The 20,000-nt window shown below is 46.2% G+C and overlaps 1 protein-coding gene across 1 annotated transcript in view; it reads right to left on the bottom strand.

Annotated features, from left to right (window-relative positions):
- LOC134093416 (neuronal cell adhesion molecule-like) overlaps positions 1-20,000 on the bottom strand; it is a 66,805-nt gene that overhangs the window by 24,572 nt on the left and 22,233 nt on the right. The window contains exon 2 of the mRNA XM_062546464.1: positions 12,286-12,363. The gene's annotated coding sequence lies outside the window, so the exon portion shown is untranslated. The remainder of the gene's footprint in view (positions 1-12,285; positions 12,364-20,000) is intronic.

Below are 20,000 nucleotides of genomic sequence, written 5' to 3'. Positions count from 1 at the left end.
TTAATGCAGGGCAGCAGCGTTGCTGGTGAAACGAGGGAAACTTGACATCATTTGTGATAGTTGCCATGGATACCATAGAGAGCTCTCTCTCTCTCTCTTTCTCTCTCTTTTCAAGGAACACCTTTTTGAAGAAGCCGTTCAGTGTAAAAAAAAAGAAGAAAAAAACAACATGAAGAATGAAGGTGCCAGTCAAACGTCCCAACACCAAGGGCTCCCGTTGTCGCCTGTCTGCTTGACTCGGCCATTAAGCCGCCATGCAGCCGGTGGCAGACTTTTTGTGAGGGAGACAAAATGACCTGACACTGGCCGACGTAGCCGACTGGAGAATTCAATTTGTTCACGCGACAAAACGTGAGAAAGGAAGTGGGTAGAGAACAGTCTTGGACCGGGAATGGGAAAATACATTTAGACTGCTCAACATTTGCAGCCATTAGAAGGACCACTTTAGACCTATCCTGTATTAATCTCTCCTTCCTGTAGAAGTGCAGCACCCCACATGGGGATGCTTTTTTAACCATTAGACGCAGTTTTCAAGTACAAGAGCACACGGTTGGGAAAAAAAAGATACTATCAAATTACCCTACGTGATGTAGACAGCTCCATTGATCTTAGGCTTTCACGTTCACGTAATCCATCAATTTACAAGTTTGCACTGACACATTCATTATACAGAGAACAACAGAGGCACGGAATGCAATCTCCAAGTCTCTTAAGACATAATTACATCCTCAGCAGCACGACCTCTCCCAAAACAAGGCTGACACCTTGCTAATGTGTCAGGTTACACAAACAATACAGCGATTCGTTCACCATCATTTGTATGATGGCAGTAATGCCGCAGCCTCTCTCCGAGCAGAGCCTAAGTCTCGGGCAAATGTGGAGGAGCACAATGACAGAAATAGTCATTTTCTCCACGAGGGGCTACAGAGTGACCTGTTTTCCCTCCTTGCGTTAATGGCTACCCCAGGCTTGCCATGTTCCACTAAGGCTATTAAAATGTCAAAGCCCAATCTTTACCCCATGCTGTGGGAGACGGCCCATTATCTGCACACATTACATCTGAATTTCATTCGGCAATTCGGCGACATCCAATTCGATTGAGCCAAAACTTGTGAGATCAGTGCGAGATGTTTGCTTTTAATATGCATAACGTGGTGTATGAAGGCACCGCGTCTAGATTGACTTGTGCTCCTCATAGCAGTGTATGACCCCAGGGCATAATATTCATGCCTTTTTCTCTCCTTCTCCCTCTCCCTCTCCCTCTCTCTTTCTCACTCAATCTATCTATTCATCTTTCTCGCTCCCTTACTCCTCAGAGACCGTGTGTGTGTTAGCATTTGGCTCATTTAGAGCTGTCCCTGAGCAAAAACGCTCGTGGCCAGAGACTCTCTTCGGGGAAAGGGCAGCAGTTCTCGCCCCGGGCCCCAAATCACCAGGCCAGCATTTGCTCACAGAAGGCCTTGACGACGCCTTTCGGCCGAGGAGAGAACACACGGGGCTAATTTCAGCAATCCACTGGAGACTACCAGTGCTTTGTTCTTGGATTGTGACACAACACTGCTCGTGTTGCTGTGAGCTAACAAGTAAGAAAAGAAACATACCTCGGCCTTCGTATCTCTAAATAAGCACCCCAGAGCTCTCATATACACATGCTGTAGCTGCCTGATAAACAATTAGAGGGGTCGGTCTAATTCCCACATTGATTCCTCCTCCAGCCATACCAGATTCAGCCATGGACTTCAGTGCTACAGTAAGCCTCCAGTTATGCTGAACAAATGCTGACATTTGGTCTGTCTAGTCATTAGAATGACATGGTGCACCTTCATTTCTACGCTTTAATCATCTCAATCTAAAAAAACTGAGGCAGCAGGTAAATGCAGAAGGTTAATTAAGCCTGTCATATTTCATAAGGTAACTTAACAGGTAAGCCTTTCACAAAGTATAGTCCATCCTTATGAAAATACGAAAGGTGGCAAAGCATCAAAAGTATAATCTGACAGATGTGGTGAGAGAGGTAACTTGAATAACCCCTCATCTTGTTAGAAGTCATACCCTTGGGCAAGAATAATCTTATGCAAAAATCCTAATGAACATCTGCAATCAACGTGGTTGAATGTAAATGTAATCAATGCCTCGTGTGTGATGAATTAAACAGTAGGAAGTGGGAAGGTGATTAATGCAGTGGCAAACAAAATTCCAAGTGAAATATATTTGCTAGGATGTCAGCTCTTTACTTTAAAACAGCACTACAACTCGAGTATGAATTATTAGTTTAAAGCCCCCTTCCCCAGCATCTGAGTAGATGTACTGTATATAGTAGTGAAATAGCTCCCCAGCCAAGCCCAAGCCTCAAGGTTGCTCCGCTGTGAATCCATTTCTGACTGTCTGCATGCGTGAAGGCCAGTGGCTGAGCTGTGGGCTCTCACAGCAGGGTCCTGGGTGAGCTCCAAAGGGCCAGAGCGCAGGAACAGCAGCCTGAACACTGGCTACAACCCCGGGCCTGGAGCAGAGAATAACTCGCTATTGACCCAAATCCAAACGCTGCTGTTTTAATGAACACTGTAATGAAGCATATGGTACTCTGGAAAGCATGGGGGAAGACTTTGGGGGGAAATAAATTATTATATTTTCTTCTTTTAAAAAGATACGAACCATGATATGATGTATGATTCTCAATGAGACATTTTAAATCAGACATTTGAAGATTAAAATACAGTGGCCTCATCTCTTGGGCCCCTTATCTCTGACAGCAGCCACACAATGGCATTCCATCAACTGGTCCAAGCATACGTTTCCCATAATCCACTCATTAGGTTTTATAATTGGGAGGGTGGTACGGGTATGCAAATAATTGGAGTGGTTAACATATGAATTGAGGCCCTGTCGCTCATGGAGTGCCTCTGGCTCAAAACAAGCTGTCCCTTCACATGGGGACAGTACGGCACAGCCCCCCAACCACCCGCTCACGCCAGCCACACAACCCACCCGCCCACAACACCCCCAACCCCAGCGCCACTGCCAAACTCATCTTTTCATTCCCTTATCGAGCCAACCTGTTTGGTTTACTGTCAGCCGGGTTGCTCCCTTCAACCCTGGTAGCTGCTCCCTGTAAAGGAAACATTCCCTTGAAACAAAGTAGCTTTGGCAAACTTGCCCAGGCCACACTACAATACCAGTGAACTCGTCTCCATTTCTCAGCGTTTAAAATAGGATAAACACCCATCAATGACCAGCATCTTCTCTGCATTAGTCCCATTTGGATAGAGAATGGGGAGGCGAGGCTAATTCTGTGTCTCTCCCACAGTCAACAGCCCTCCCCTCTAAGGGAAAACACATTGACATTCACTAAGCTCTGTACAACACCAGCGTCTCCGACTCTGCTGCCACGCCAACGATGTTGCTAATGGTGTTGAGGTGTTTGTGAGGAGCGTAGCGTAGCGTAGCACAGCGCTCGCTCACTCTTTAGCATTCATTTGAGCAGCTCACTGCTGCTGTATCAAGATCCATCTTCAGAGCTCAGCTAATCCTCTGCTGTGTGAACCGTAAAATCACCATACACCACTTTCATCTTATCTGTCACCTGCTGCACAGAGACCAGCATAGCACCACGCTCATGACATTTATATATTACATCAAATTCAATAACTACCAGTGCATAAGAGCGTAGTGTTAATGAGAGGTTAAGTGTAAAGTGGTCAGTGAAAAAAGTAAGAATGATGAAAAGTGAATAGTGACGAATGATTGAGGAAATGAAAGCAATGAAAACAACCTCCTACAAAAATCGCAACTCATCTTATGTGATCTTGTGTTTTTTGTCCTGTACTACAGACGAGAATGTCCAGTCCTTCCATATGACTTGCTCATGAGCCAACTCTTCCTTTCTTTTTCCCAGGCCAACTTCACGACTTAAGCCTCACCTCATTTCCGTCCAAGATCTCGTTATCATCAACTGTAATCAAGATCTCGGAAAAAGTCCCCTGGCTGGCCTCGTGTGACACCTGACCCTCTGAGCACCACTTCAAAGACAGGATTAGGCAGCTCAATCACTTTAAAAAGTCATTAACAGCAGACCCAGGGCAGCCTGGGACTGGAGCGAGCAGTGCCGTGCAGCAGTTGAACTTGACCCTTCCCTGGCGACACGTCCCAGAGGTATCTGCGGGAGAGGAAGCTATCACGGTCGTCCATACTATCACCACTACACTTCTTCAATGGGAGTCGCGTCATGTGCAGATGTATGCGCAGGACTTTTGAATTCTGTCTGACATAATCCATCGTCTTGCCGAGTGCGGATTGCATGAGTATGCTAATGGTGGGGCATTCTTATGATGATCAGAGGCCCCTTGATTATCATGAACCAACAAGGCGACACAGCCAAAAGAAAGTCCAACAAGTCCCCTGAGTAACAAGTCTCCTGCCTAAATCAGACATGTTTCACTGTTGCGTCTCATACTACTTGAAAACACAGGTCACTGCTCTTTACGCCTAACTGCCCTGAATAGACTACTTATTTTTGTACTTCATTGTTCCATATATGAATACATACCACATAAAGAATTTTTGAATTTGAATACAGTTTTACCCCCATGGCCTCCAGAGACACGTTAGCAAATTAGCCTGAAATGCCTTTTGAGAATAAGTCATGAGAGGCTGAGCTAAAATACTTCCAAGACCATTTGGTAACCATGGCGATGGTTCTTCTTGCAGAAATCCATTTCTTCCTTCTGTTATGCTGACCTTTTCATCAAAATGAAATGAGTATGGCAAGAAAGAAAGACAAAAAAGTGACGGACCCATCCCCCACTCCACGAGAAGGCTGCGAGAGGAGAGATTCAGCTAATCTCCAGTCACAGAGGGGGGAGAGGGGAAAAAAGACTACAATCTCCTATTAAGAATTTTGTTAACTTAATCACAAGGAAAGGAGGGCTTGATAAAAGCAGCTTATTTCACTCCCAAATCTCTCAGTAAGAGCGGGCGTCAAATGAGTTTCTCTTCAGAGTGTTTTAAAAGTTGAGTTCCATCCTAAATGAGTCTCTTAGTGTGAGGACGAGAGTTTGAAAAATAACATGCTTTGTTTCTGAATGCATTCCCCTCTCCTCGCCACCATACCCTCCCCCTCACCCCACCCCACCCCTGACACCAGGATGTTATTGTAAGGGATGGGTGCTGGAGAAGACATACAGTTAACCTCACGGCCAAAATATCTGATCTGTCACTAAGCCCTTTCATGCAAACATGTGAGGTCACCCAGCGCCATTGGACAGGTCACTCTAGTACCATCCTAAATCAATGGCCATTGTTTCCTGGGCTTTGGGATGTGCTGATGGTCAGCACTGGGCCTTTCGGCAATCTGGCAACACCATTGTGCCACCAGTGAATCTCCCAGCAGCAGAAGTTTCCTCATTCCCATATGAATACAATACGACTCCCATAGGAACAATGTATATATCAAACTGAGGCTGATAAAAAAGACAAAATTACACAGACTTTTCAGCTGACTGCTTGCATATTTGCAAAAATCCATGCTGAGGAGGACCTTCCTTTGAAAAGGGCATGGATTACTTCATCCGCAACCAAAAAGGATTTCCCTGTTCAATTCAAGAATGGGGAGGAAGCACAATTTGGCTAAAATAAAATCTATCCGACACTGAGGTTATGCACTTTCAAAGCCTGATTGGCAGCTTACAAGCACAACATCGCTCCAGTCTGGGGCATGTATTAAGACGCACAAAATCAGCCATCGGAAATGGCAGGCCGTTTGCATAATGAAAGCGACGTGGCACAGGTGTACCCGCTGAAAGAACAGCGCTCGAGTGACAAGGGGGAGAAGCCTGCACCTGGGCCACATGCTAAACGCTACAAAATGGAAAGTGATGACTAAACCACACGGCTCTGGCTGTCACGCCGGAAAGCTCTCCGTGACGGGCGACCAATATCAGGCCATGACAAGCAGCATGCATCTCCATTTTATGATCAATAACCGTCAGAATACATTTGTGTGAATAACGCTGATTTGCCGGCAATGTTTACTGTAAGGCAGAAGGGGAAATGCAGGGTTTGTCGCCATGCTATTGGGTTTCTTTTCTCTTCTGCACCTGCTGAAGGCTTTGGCTGATTGCATCAAGTGGACTAAGGAAGGATGTGGCAATCCTCAGTAACTACTACAACAAAAAAAAAATCTCTGTGAGAAAGTCCTGTGAGAAAGTTTCCTTAAGGGTGGGCTAGATTGGATGAAGGGTGGGGGTGTGAGGTAGGTGTGTGTGTGTGTGTGTGTATGTGTGTGCAGGGGGGGGGGGTGTATGTGTAGGCGGCTGTGGTGTAGAGTAGACACAGTCTTGTTGAAAAGTCCACAGCATCGCTGCATTCACAGGCCCCCGCAGCACAAAAGCCTTTCTCCCTCTCTCTATCCGTCGGCCCCTGGCTCACAGGTCCACCTGCGCTCTTCAAAAAGGGGGGCCGCCTCGGAGGAGGTCCGCCCGCGAGACCCCACTCCACTCGCCCACAATCAAGTGAACAGTACACCGCCCGCCCCGGTCCCCAGGAAATGCAATCAGAGAGGGCCGCTCGGCCCCTCCTCAAACCCCTCCATTGTGCGGCGCAGGCTCTCGCCCAGCCAGGAGCGAGAAGCGCATGTAACACTGGAAGGACGACTCCTCATTAGTCCTCCACCCAGAGCCACTTTGTTTCCTTTGTGTCCGTCACAGACTAATCAGGTTCCCTGCCTAAGCTCTGTGTGTGTGTGTGTGTGTGTGTGTGTGTGTGTGTGTGTGTGTGTGTGTGTATGTGTGTGTGTGTGTGTGTGTGTGTGTGTGTGTGTGTGTGTGTGTGTTGGGGGGGCGGGGGGGGGGGTCACAGGAATGAAATGGTATAACTTGTGAGCAGGTGAGTGAGAAGTATGTTGGTGACAGTTTTAGCATGTTTTTCTGCCGACTGTATTTTGGTCTCTTTTCCTCCTCTTTATCAGAGTCTCAGATAAAGTTGTTTTTTATCAGAGAACTCAGGGATAAAACTTTAGCTGAAAATGTACAGATTGCATTCCTGGAAAGATTTTTTTCTATATCTCGACAGGTTTTGTGCGGTTGGTGAACTGTTGGTAGACACCAACACAGAAGCAAGCAGTGCACACAGCAAAGCAGAGAACTCCAAAACAGGGAAGTAGTGATGTAACTGGGCAACTCACTGCATTGCACTCTCTTCCACTCCTCTCCACTCCTTCCCTTCCCCCCACTGAGCCACAGCAGGTGAATACTAATTATTTCCCCTTTGCTGCTCACCAAAAGCACCGGCCATCCAGTTTTTTGGACAGAGAGAGAGACGACAAACAATGCGCCTTTCAAAGTGTGAGAAAATCAAATCAGGCCTTTTGTGGCGGCGGGGGCCGTGGGGAGGGCGGGGTAAAGGGATCAGCCCTGACCTCCTCGTGGCATCGTCCCGCCAGCACGCAGGCAAGGACACACACACAAGAGCCCCTGCCAGGTTGGGCATTGCTGCAAGCTGTACGTCCGCATGGTCCGATTGTTGAAATGAACGTCTCGTCACCCGCTACATAGACTGCTGCTTCAACTGTCTGGACTGAGCCGAGCAAAAGTTCCTTTAGCGATAACCACTGAGTTGATGAAATTGTAACAACCTTACAGCAAAGTGTATGAAAATAGACAATGCTGTTCGATGTGATTAATATTCATATACTTCATTCTAATTATATTTATCTTGGTTTCAATAAAATCCCACGTGGGTATGGAGACGGGACTAGGCAAGTGAATCTTGTGATATAAAAATGTGGAAATGAGGAAACGGCTTGGATGATCGGTGATTACATTTCCCTAAGCAATGGCCTGTTTACATCCCAGCTAAGGATGAATGAGAATTCCTCTGTTCATATGCAAATTCCTACAAACAGTCCAAAGAAAGTAACAATCCTTTCAAGACCGACCTGAGCAAACTATCATTTGAATTGCAAAAAAGGTCCCCCTACTCCAGAATCTCATTCCTCCATTTGCTTGGGGGCTAATTTCCAGACGACTTTGAAGTAATAAATCGTATTAGCCTCAAAACAACAAGGGTTTAAATTGACTAGTGGTTATTATCAGTCTAGAGTAGATCAAATGATGCTAATGAACATGAGATAAAGACACAGAGATCCACTAACCTGATAACAAGTCAAGCTCATTTAAGTCTGTTTTACATTTAGTTGATGCACTCTGTCAGCATTTAAGCTGTCTCGGCAGCAACACACACACTGCATCCCGCTGATTGCACAGCTCCTTGGAGTCGAATATGTGGCGTGGAAAAAAAGGCTTGGACACAAGACCTCATTGACCACTCTCTCTGTCCACTGAGCTGTGCGCAGAGTGAGCCAACCCCTCTGCACAGCTGACTGACCGTCCAAAGCAACTCAACTAAATGAAGAGTTCACTGGTGACCCATGATGAATGTGTGGGTTAAGTAGATGTAGAACTAAGTTCACAAGCACGGAAACATTTACATTACACCAAAACACATAGAGCATTGCCAATGCATCAATGATCAACAACAAAATGCACTATACAATGTGGTATGTAGTAAGTAAACTACTATTTCATATCTTTTCAATTTCTTTATGTGAACCTCATTCAACAAAATGACAAGGTTTATGCAGATTATGACATTGTCCATTTCAACAAAACCAGTAAGCTGGATGTCTGTTGTGCCACAGAGTGATGCACTTAAACACAAGTGTCCAAAATCACTGTGTTTACTCCACTAACCTACAGTGCACTACAATGATGGCACGCTAGCGTGATGATAAAATGGACGACAAACGCAAGAGAGCATCGAAGTGTTTGCTAATGGCGGCGCCGTCAACCCATAATGACTTCCACGCCATAATCTTCCAGCCACAGTCCATTATGGAGGTCAGCAGCACAGCTGGACAGATTTGGGTTTTTCGCGGCCGTGGGGAATGGGGTCATCCAGCACCCTCAGTCCGAGGCAAGCCGCCGCTGTGCGCTCGTCAGACTCACTCGCTTCTGCCCGAGTGTTCAACAGGGCATACAGGGATAGAGACAGCCGGCACAGCGACTCCATGGCCCAGCCCAGCATTAAATTTAATATATGCCAGGCCAACACGGACATCATTTTAGAAGCGATTCAGGCATGAGATAGGAGGCACTCTCAGCCATCCCAAAACCTTTCGTGCTAGTTGTGTCCGTGTGATAAGCAATTCAAAAGGCTGTTAATGCATTATGATGCATTAAGGGATATATATACTGTACACATCATATATATAGAACGCTTATAGTCTCTCAGCTCGTCAAATCTGATCAGCTTAAACCATATAGCAAATACATTACGTAATGGGTCGGTCTATACTATCCATACGAGAACATACACGTTCAGTTCCCTTCAGTTCAATTCAGCTCTGTGAGAGACTGAGCGCTCCAGGCATGCTTTCAGCAGAGCCGTCACCAGAGAGCTCCTCTGCAAACCCAGGTGTGGACCGGGAGGCGTTTACAGAGCCATTCAGATTCAGACGGAGCGAGCACACTTGGCCTTCGACCATGAACCAAGTTTAATGACCACATCAATCACGCCATTGCTCTCAACGCTGTTTACGAATAGACAGCGGAGAGAGGGAGCGAATGGAGAAGTGGACCATATATTCCGCAGAATGTGTCAATATCCTGTCAAATCGGATTCGTTCCGAGACTTGTGGCGATTACACGTGACGGTCCAGTGCGGCTCACGGTCCCAGGAGAGCTGTTTCATTTGGTCGTGCGGTTGTGGACACGCATAAAGACACAAAGAGGGACGGGGATTTCTGGATGTATTGATGGACGGATGACTAATGGTAAGAAATAGAGAGAGACTGAGAGATAGATGCAGGCTGTGAAACAGAGAGGAGGAGAATTAAAAAGAGCTAGAAAAACATGGGGGAGGGAGGAAGAAAGAAAGAGAGAGAAGAGCAAGAAAGATAGACAGAAAGAAAGAAAGAAAGAGAGAGAGAGAGAAAAAGATGGGCATGAGACCCCCAACGTGAACCGGCATCCCTTGGTCTCGTCTCTCCATCTGTTCGGTGGTTCATTAAAGCCAACTGCGGCTCTCAGCCTGGCAAGGCTGGCAGAGCTTCCCCCTGAGGTGGGTGGCTGTCCCCTCTCCCACCCCTCCCAGCCTCTTCAGAGGAGAGAGACCCTATCAAAGCCAAAGCAGAACTCCGCCACCATCCATCCATCCATCCATCCATCCATCCATCCATCCATCCATCCATCCATCCATCCATCCATCCATCCATCCATCCCTCCATGCCTTAACCACTTCTGGGGGGTGCCGAAGGGTCTATAAGAAGCTACCGCTCCATCTGCTAGCTTTTGTGTTTGTTTCGGTGGGACGGCTGATCCCACCCATACTGGGGTTTAATCACATTGCCTTCTCACCTGCAGAGAGCAACCTGCCTCTGCGCTCACTAAGACTAATCCACTCCGCGAGGAGCCTATGCTATATAGACGCTTGCAAGGTTACACATTCCACTTGGACGCCTTATCAACGAGACTCCGTTCTCTTAAAGGGGCGCTCGTACAGAAGGCAAGCAGCCGAGGGAGAAGCATGGAAAAGGTCACCATGGATTTGCTGGCTTCTTGTCTTGATTATGTAAATTGAAGGCTGACTTTGAGTGTGGTGAATTTTCTGTGTTGGCTGAATGAAGCCTTTCATGCTTCAAATCACATTGGGGAGAGAGTGATTGAGAAAGTGCACAAGGGCCAAAGATTGATTGAGGCACTGCATAATTTGTTGTCTATTTTCAAGTCTGAAACCACAAGGAATTGCTTCTGTTGAGATGGATAAAATAACTTTTGCAACTGAATAATTTTTGAATATGGAATTTCCAATGAATCATTTTTTAACAATATGGACTTTCCCGTGTAAAAGGACTGATGATACTAGCAAATCCATTTCACGGAATGAGCCAGAATTGCCAGTTAGTCTTTAAAAGTTCCGGAACCCCTTCAGTATCACAGAGTTCAACCGAGTTCAACAGTTCTGTAAGCAAATGAAATAGTAAATCAACTCATTTATTCACTGAAGTCTTTGTCTCAGTCTTTACAGGCTCAGTGTCCCATGAATCACTCGGGGCCAACCTTCCTGTCATTAGCAAAACACACATACACAAACCACAACCCAATCATGTGAGCAGAAAACACACACAGACATGTAGAGAAAAAGACTTCTGAGGTAAACATCAACTCGGGGGAGTGGGACGGGGACGGGGGGGTGGTTCTGCTGTGAGCAACTCTGAATGCGAGGACGAACAAAGCCTTTCCACCTGACTGTTCAAACTGCCGCATCAGACCGCAGGCCCTACCCACTGACATTTCTCTCTCTCTCCCTCCCTCACTCCCTCCCCCCTTCCCTCTCTCTCTTCTCTCTGTAAAAAGTGTGGACTCAGCCAGTCTGTGTACAGCGGTATTGACCACCATGCTCTGAGCCCACCATCAGGGAGAAATAAAAGAGTTGACTGTCTCTTAGTCGGAGACTATGACATGCTTAACTGAACTGAATCACACAGCTTTCGACCCAAGCTGGGGAACTCCAAAAAACCAACAACAACACTATTTTCGCAACATCTTTGCCTTGGTCTAAGCCTCATCTCATTATATAAAAACTGACATACTGCTTGTGATTGTATCATTTCAAAGAATTCGCAAATAAATCAACACCAGAACATTTCTGAAAACAGCACAGTGCTGAACGCAGAGTTAAAAAATGTTTATGGTGGTGGTGCCGCCTGAAATACTGGGAGCAGGATGTACAGAGGCGAGAGGTACTGATGCTCAGTGAAATGACAGCAGTGTCCCAGAGCCTGGGGCTTGACAGCTTTCTTTCTCTTTTTTTTTTTACTTTTTAAAATACAGCGCTGGTGACTCGGAGGGTGAACCAGTCGCTTTTTGTCCAGGGAACATTGATTCATTATCATGTGAAAGTATTCATTCCTCATGCGTGAAATCACACAGGGAAGTATTGTAAATGGATTCCATTAATGTGCTGTGCTAATGGCATGGAAGGGGAATGGTGACTCACTATAAAAAAAAAATCAAAAAAGAGGGTTTTTTACATCGGCTTCCATTCAGACTCAGCATGCCCCATCCATGCTTCATCTGAATGATGCAAAGTGCAAAAATGGATTACTATTGTTAGAGCCGTGCTTGATAACACAACTCAGAATCCCTATTGTAGCCAGTGTTATACAGTAGTGATTCCTTGGCAAACAGGTTTAGAGGTTGGTTAGTAGTAGCACTAATCCACTGGGCTTACCTCAGGAGAAGTTCCAGTTTCCACTCCTGCTCTGTCACCACTTGTCCTCCACCTGACCTCTGAGCTGGACACTGCAACCTAAAAACACAATGGCACACAGAAGATCAGCTCTGCTATCACACAAGAACCATGAAACACAGCACTGACACCACCGCTGAAACATATCACTAATATAAATCATTGAGAAGTTGCATATATTTTCATGTGCATTAATAACAGACATTGACACATTTCATTCGGTGATGATTTGATACAGCACATCCTATTAGGTGTCACACTAGGACCCAAACACTTGAACAGTTTTGATGAAATTAGCATGGTGAGATACAAAATCACTGGATGTTCTAGAGAAGGTTTAGGTAACACATATGAGGCGTTTCCTTTTGGTTTGTATAAATAAACCATAAGTAAGATGTGTAATCTGCAATTCCAGCTCTGACAACAATCAACGACGACTATCAGTGGTACATGAGGACTAAATGAACCCTGAAATTCATGAACACGCACAACCTGTTTTTGCCATGGGGTTGACATTTGTTTCCCAAGATGAATGTAACGCTTCAGCATGCAGCGCGAGGTACGTTCTGCATGCATAGTGACTTTGCTCTGATTCAGGCAAATCCCCTGTCAAAAGCCCTCATCTCCCCTCTCCTCAATTCAGATAGCATCCGTTCCATCAGGGAGTTCCCACATGATCCATATTTCAGGCCGTGGTGTGTAATCTATGCTAAACCACTCTCCATGCCACTTTAATCACGCGCTGACATACAGCAAGGGGGAGAAACTGACCAAAGAATGCTTTTGATACATGGGCAAGTAATTCTACCTGACATACCAGACATTGTAGCAATCTATGGTAGAAAGAAAGTGTGAAAAAAGGTGTGTGTGTGTGTGTGTGTGTGTGTGTGTGTGTGTGTGTGTGTGTGTGTGTGTGTGTGTGTGTGTGTGTGTGTGTGTGTGTGTGTGTGTGTGTGTGTGTGGCCTCCTCCCATGGGACTAGCCTCGTCTATGAGGGAAAACGTGCTCCATCAGTTGAAAGCTGTTCAGCGCTGCTCTAACGGGCTCACCGGTAAAAATGTCTGTGTCACCACACACGCCGAGACACCAGGTGAAATCGATGCAAGAAATGATTGAAGTAGCCAATTCCCCTCCGCCTCCAGCAGGGCTTATCAACCTCAAGGGAGCAGCCTAAATGAGAGGAGGGGGGAAAGGCCACAGATAAACACAGCCAATTCCACAGCACACCTGAGCAGGAGCAACTTTCCTCCCCCTATCATCAACACACAGGACACGAAAAAATGACGCAATCTAAAACATGTCCTTCCCTCGACATCTCAAGAATCTCATCTGGAAACCACAAGCTATACATTACAGAGCACATTAACCGTTGCGTCCTGCTACTTAGATTTACTCCCTTCTTATCTGATACAATGATCTGCATGCAGCCCCTGTGTTGCTGAGCAAGATGGCCTCAGCTGCTCTCTATGTGCTGGGTATCTGGAGTACAGAGCTGAGGCGCAGAGTCAGGCATTTTGCCCCCTTTACCCACAACACCACATTTCATAGCAGACATCTAATTAGGAGCCCGAGGCCATGGTTAGAGAGATCAACACGACAATTCCACACAGAGAGAGAGAGAGAATACAACGTGATAGAATGGAGCTATCAAACGTGACTCAAGTTGAGTTAAAATAGGGGCTCCCATCTTACTGTTTCACTATTCTCACTGGGAAGGATCCACTGTCAGTCAAAACCCAAGTTTAGCAAAGCTTTACTTCCTTTTATTAGCTCCAACTATGCTATGGAAGGAAAGATAATGCACATGATGTGCCTGGTTCATTTGAAAAAACAGATGTCAAGGTCCAGTCATTGAGTCTGTGGTAAAGGAAGGAATAGGAGAGAACAGGCAAGCACAGTCAGGATGATGTGTGCATGTATGCTGAGGAGGGTCATGATGCTTTTATTCACTTGGGGTTAATCTATTAGGCCTGCATGGCATGCCATCCTTTAACACTGAGTGCATGTTGAAATATCTGTCAATGAAAATGTTGTCAGGAGGTTTCTATGCACCAACCCACACATAACTGAGGATGGAATGGTATGATTGATGTGTTTTCTGAGTGTCAGCTCCCCGTAATGAAATCCCTCATTAGAGGCGCGTGAGCACCCCGCACTCCGGTTAGCAACAGCTGTTTCTCTCGTTAAGCCTCCAATGCCCAATTTTCTCAAGGGGACCAAACTACGGCCCTCTACAGTATAAGCTCTCTGTTGCTACTATGGCGATAAGTCGGATAGAGATGCTGATGGAGGTCGGAGTCTTTATCAGCATCCACAGTTGCCGTAAGAACGAGGTTCCAATTTTCATAAATTGTGAGCATGGATTTATGGAGGTCACAGGGCAGTCAGAATAGAATCGGTTTTAAAATGTTACCACGTTCACAGAGTTCGTCAGATAACGTGACTGTATCAGAATCCACATTTATCAGGCAGGCAGTTTGAATAAGTACAGAAATTACATGGTGGAGCGTGGTATACCCACAGATTTTTTTAAAAAATGGAAGAGACAAGTGTGCGTAAAGGCTGGGTACCAGTGATAATTTCATAAGCGTGTCACATAAAAGACTTCGGTACGAATATCTATAGTTCAAAAGACACGTCTTCTCATTAATGGAAAATAATTCTAATCAACCAAAGCGTATCAGTTAATTAACTGAGACGGGACCAGTAGCAGAAATTAAAGCAGTTAGACATCATATAATGTAAACGAATTAAGTAGTCTCGAGGCGAGTTATCGCTTTCTCTGAACATTCTCTGTTGCTTGCAGGAGGCTGAAGAATGCAAGGCATGATCTCTTGGCAGAGCTGGCGACTACAGCGTCTTCCGCTGCACCTGCCTGCGGAGCATCTCAGCAGCTTAACGTTATATGAAAACTGCGTGAACTACAAGCAACGCGATGCGTTCACTATTAAGTTCATCTATTTAAGAAACTTACCGAAAATCCGGTGCAAACAAAGTAGCCTTCGTTGAAAAGTTAGTATCCAACAGTTTTTTTCCTGGTGTGATTAAGTCCACATGTTAACGATCACGTAGGCATCTACGTTTGTGGAGTTAACGATGTGATTCACGCTGGCCTGTGACAGTCTGACAGGGCAGTCGTTCCCATTCACTCATACAAACACTGAGCCAGGCCGCTCCACCCAGACCCTCCCTCTGGGTCGCCTCTCTCAGTGGGATTAAAACAACCTTTTGTCTCTGGACAATAAGGGTTAAACATTTCCTGGTATCATGTGTGCATGGGTAGGGACCCTACATTTTCCAGCATCTCGGCTATGTGTGTCGAATTTTCACTGATTTTCTCCCCATAGTGCTAACAAAATAACACCATCAATGTGAAAACGAAAAAAAATCATAGACTTATTTCAGAACTGTTCACAGAACTGAGTTATCTGAAACAATCAATAAACAATCTAACCCAATGGGCCACTGGTTTAATATTGTCTCTAGTGGCACATTTCAGAGGGACTTCGACTTTCTCTTGTCCCTGCAGCTGCACCAGTAGACAAGTCTGCAGAAGAGCTTTACAAACACTGGATAAAGTGGCCCCTGCCTCAGGCACACGTTTAGACTTCCTTTCCCATCACACCCACCACTACAGTAGCCCACAACAGAGAGATGACCAGCCCACTCAACAGATGGCCCACGCAACTCAATCCAGCTGATTCGCCGCACGGGAAGTTTGTTTATTGCTGACTCCTAGCTGGTATTATTGCCGCCATTAAAAAGACTGATGTGAAAAAGCCCTTTGACGTCCGTTAGCTATGGTTGCACTGCACAACAATGGCCAGAGCTCTCCCTTTGAAAGCGTCACTATTCTCTCTGACTTGCCGGAATAATACACCCTTTACACAAAAGCACAGAAAATGTAACATAATCTCCCTCAATGCGCATTGTCCATCGGCCAGGACAATGATTTGAGCTCAGATCCACTAACCTACTATAGCTCCCAGATTTCCGTTTCCCATCGGGTTGTGTACCCCTGGAGCAGCCAAATATACATTGCTCTGCTGGGCTGGAAGCACACGCTGTAGACCACTGCACACACTGCAGTGTCCAGAGCCTGGAGTGAGCGTGCCCAATGACTTCATTACATGGCCAGTGTTGCGTGGCACTTCCAGCCATTGAGTCCCCGTGGAACCAAAACATGTGCTCCCCAAAAGCATGTGAGAAAAAACCCAGGGACCCGTGCAACCTTAGGGCCCATTGCTCATCTCTGACAGCAAACTGACCACTAATGCGGAGGATCCTATCGCACCGCGACGCATATCAAAGTGTGTATTAATCCAATGCATACATACATCTCCACGCCTCATTTAGCTTCACCAAAACTCATTATTGGCAAGACTTTCCCTAACAATGGTCAGTACGCGTAATCCCGGTGATGAATGATTATCATGAGGTATGGATTGTAATATGAAAGGAATGGAGCCAGCCACATTTCATCGAGGGGGCAAGGGGCGTGATTGACCAGGTCTAATGGACATTATTTCTGCACAGTGGCTCTGTTGAGCGGACACACTGGGTGCTCCCCGACGGCCCATTCCGATCTCAGACACACACTGCGTGCACACACACTGCGCCGCGACAGCCACCCTCTGGGGGCTTTGTGCAGGCGGCCATGAAAGCCACATACTTCAATGGCAACTTTCCTACTGCAACAAAGTTCAGCCTGAGATCCACAAGGCCCCTCTATATGCGAATGACACATTAGGGTGTGTGTGTGTGTGTGTGTGTGTGTGTGTGTGTGTGTGTACGTGTGTGTGTGTGTACGTGTGTGCATGTGTGAGTGAGACAGAGAGAGAGGGAGGGGGACTCTGATGGGGTTCTCTATTCAAAGAGTTGAATGGAGGTGCAACGCCATTGGCTGAGAGGGAAAGAGAGAATAAGAGATTGAATTCTCTCAAGGGCGTTGGAGTGGGTTGCGATGGGGGCAGAACTCCTGAAATACTTTACTGCTGCCCACGAAAGCCTACCAAGCAGGGTTAGGGTAAGATGGAGGGCTGATTGTTTTTTCTGCAATGTCTGGTTGTCAAGGTCCACAAACAAGACAGAGCTTTGTCCCTACACTAGTGGTATCTCTTTAGAAGTGATCATTCATAGTTCCCTTTTCTCTGCCAGATGTCTTCTCAAAAGCATTCTCTCTTTTGATTTGGCTGAACAATCAATGTTCTGCCATTGCATTGAGCATGGCTGTTTGCTCAGGCGCTTTATTGAGTCCAAACGCATTACTGAGTTCATGCAGTTCAGTCCGTTTCAAAACATGGTGAGTAGGACTATGTAGAAGAACACATTCCAACACTGGCCGATTTCTCCACTCTTGGCAGGATTGTTTCAGATATGTGTCGGTATTCAATATGTCTGCTGTTCCTACTTGTCTCGGTTTCTCTTGCTCTGGGGCGTCGGTGCTGAATATAGGTTAATTTGAGTGGGAGTATGGGAGCACTTATCAATACAGCCAATCAAACGCACGCCTTAAAATTAACACCATGCCTCAGTGGGGACTCCTAGGCTCGGTTTAAGAATCAACGTCTCGTAATTTCAAACGCGCACCCCCTCCCACCCCCTCAGTCTAATGTGGCCCGCTTGATATGGCTCTGGCGCAGATAAAAGTGAAAAACAATTATCCGGCGCTTAAGGAGAAATTTACATGAGTTTTGGCCGGGAGCTGAAAGTGAGGACACGGGGGTCAGGCCGGCCCCTCGGCTTTTTGTCAGTGTGAACAGAGGCCCGGGCCCACCCCTGCTCCTCGCACAGACGCAGCACCCAGGCCAGAGGGATGGCCTCCGTTTCCATGGTGCTGTGGGGGAGTCACACACCCAACAAGAGAGGGGGGTGGGGGGGGGTGAAAGAGAGGAAGAGATGGGGGGGATAAAGGGGGGAAGGAGGGGAGAAGAAAGAGATGGGGTAAAAAGAGAAGGAGAGAGGGAGAGAGAGAGAGAGAGAGAGGAGGAGGAGGAAGGATAGAGGGAGACAGGGAGAAGTGGTGCACCATTCAAAGCGCATGTATTCTTTTGAGAAGCTGATATACCACCCACAGCCCAGCCTTTCAGCAGGGTTAAGAGCCTGAGCTGCCCTGTATCGTATTTCACCTCGACTCAAAGGGCCAAGTTAACAAGATATCAAACAACGGCCACAGCCTCGGTTACCAACAAAGGTCACTGGACATGCTAAAACACTTCAGAGACTTGCACTGGGACAGACTGTTTTTTTTTTTCATGTGCCTGTTTCACGTTAAAAAAGAAAAACAAATGCAAGCAAACAGAAGCTAGCTGACAGAGCCACACCTCTGTGTGTACACAGGTACTTGCATTTGGGCCTAGCGCCATGATGACATTATGAAGGCCGAGTCTTTCATGTCCTAGTGTATAACCAGGAGCCTACTCCACAGAGACCTGGTGATTTGCCAAAAACGTCAGATGCACATTCACATGATAATGCCACGGGAGACTTCAATAGGTCCCAGCCGCACCCTCCATAGTGGGCCTCGTGTCTTTGATGTGTCTTTGACTCTGCTTATAATGTTATTCTAAGCTCATTCTGAATTAATAATGCCTTTGCGTAGTTAATGTACTGCTGATAATGCCCTCCACCAATTTGACTATCAATCCATGGGAACTCTTTTGATTTCTCATCAAGGAAACTACGCTATAATCATCAAAGGGTTGGCAAACACATACCGAAAAGGAGTGGGTCACAATTATCTTTGCACAATTTAAACGTGCCTGTGTTTTATGGTTTAGAATTCAAGCAGCCTCATACTGAGCGATGCTATCGTAACAGCTTGTGATGAGATCATCATCACACTTTAGAGCTACTCCTGTTATTTCTCCAAAGCTGGCAACAGACTTGTTGCTAAGCACTTGGAGGAGGCAGCTCATGGATGCCCGAGTAAACACTAGCAGCATCCTCTACTGGAGGCTATACAGACTTTATTGGATTTTCATGATGTAGACAATGTCAATACTTGATCAAGGAGGACGATTCCCCTAAGATGGCTGGCATCCAATGCGAACGCAGATTTAATAGAACAAGCCTTGCTCCTCTTAGAGCATCCTAACACAACACAACAGCGCTGGTAGCCTGACCTAAAATAGCTGTGCTGTTAGACCCCACTCTTGCTGTAGGCTTGACAGTAACAGTCTTTATCTGGTGCTTGTCACTTTGGAAGCTGACATTCGTTTACACAGGCTAGATAACACATGCGGAGCACACGTTGACGTATACACACAAACACACACAGAAACAGAAACAAAAAACACACACACACCCACATATAAACACACACACACACACACACACACACACACACCCACACACAAACACACACACACACACACACGCTCCATACAGAACAAGATAAAGAGAGGCGCTGCTTGCTTGCTGTAAACAAAAAGAACAGAACAGAACAAACACATTGGTGGTGTGCTGCTAGTGATAGCTCATAGCATGGCACCTCAGTGAAAGAAGACCCCGCGTGAGAGCCTCTCGTCCTCTATTGATAAAGAGTGAAAGTGTGAGGCAGAGAAACGACTTGAGGCCAAGGGCTTGCCCCCGCACTCACAGCTCCAGTCAGACAGGATAGAATCAGCTTAGCACTGAACCTTAAATAAGGTCACCGCCATCAGCCCTTTCTACACTTCTCCAGCTCTTCCCTGTAC

Source organism: Sardina pilchardus, chromosome 10 (assembly GCF_963854185.1).
Source record: "Sardina pilchardus chromosome 10, fSarPil1.1, whole genome shotgun sequence".
Lineage (NCBI taxonomy): Eukaryota > Metazoa > Chordata > Actinopteri > Clupeiformes > Clupeidae > Sardina > Sardina pilchardus.
This window is presented reverse-complemented; position numbering and strand designations above follow the sequence as displayed.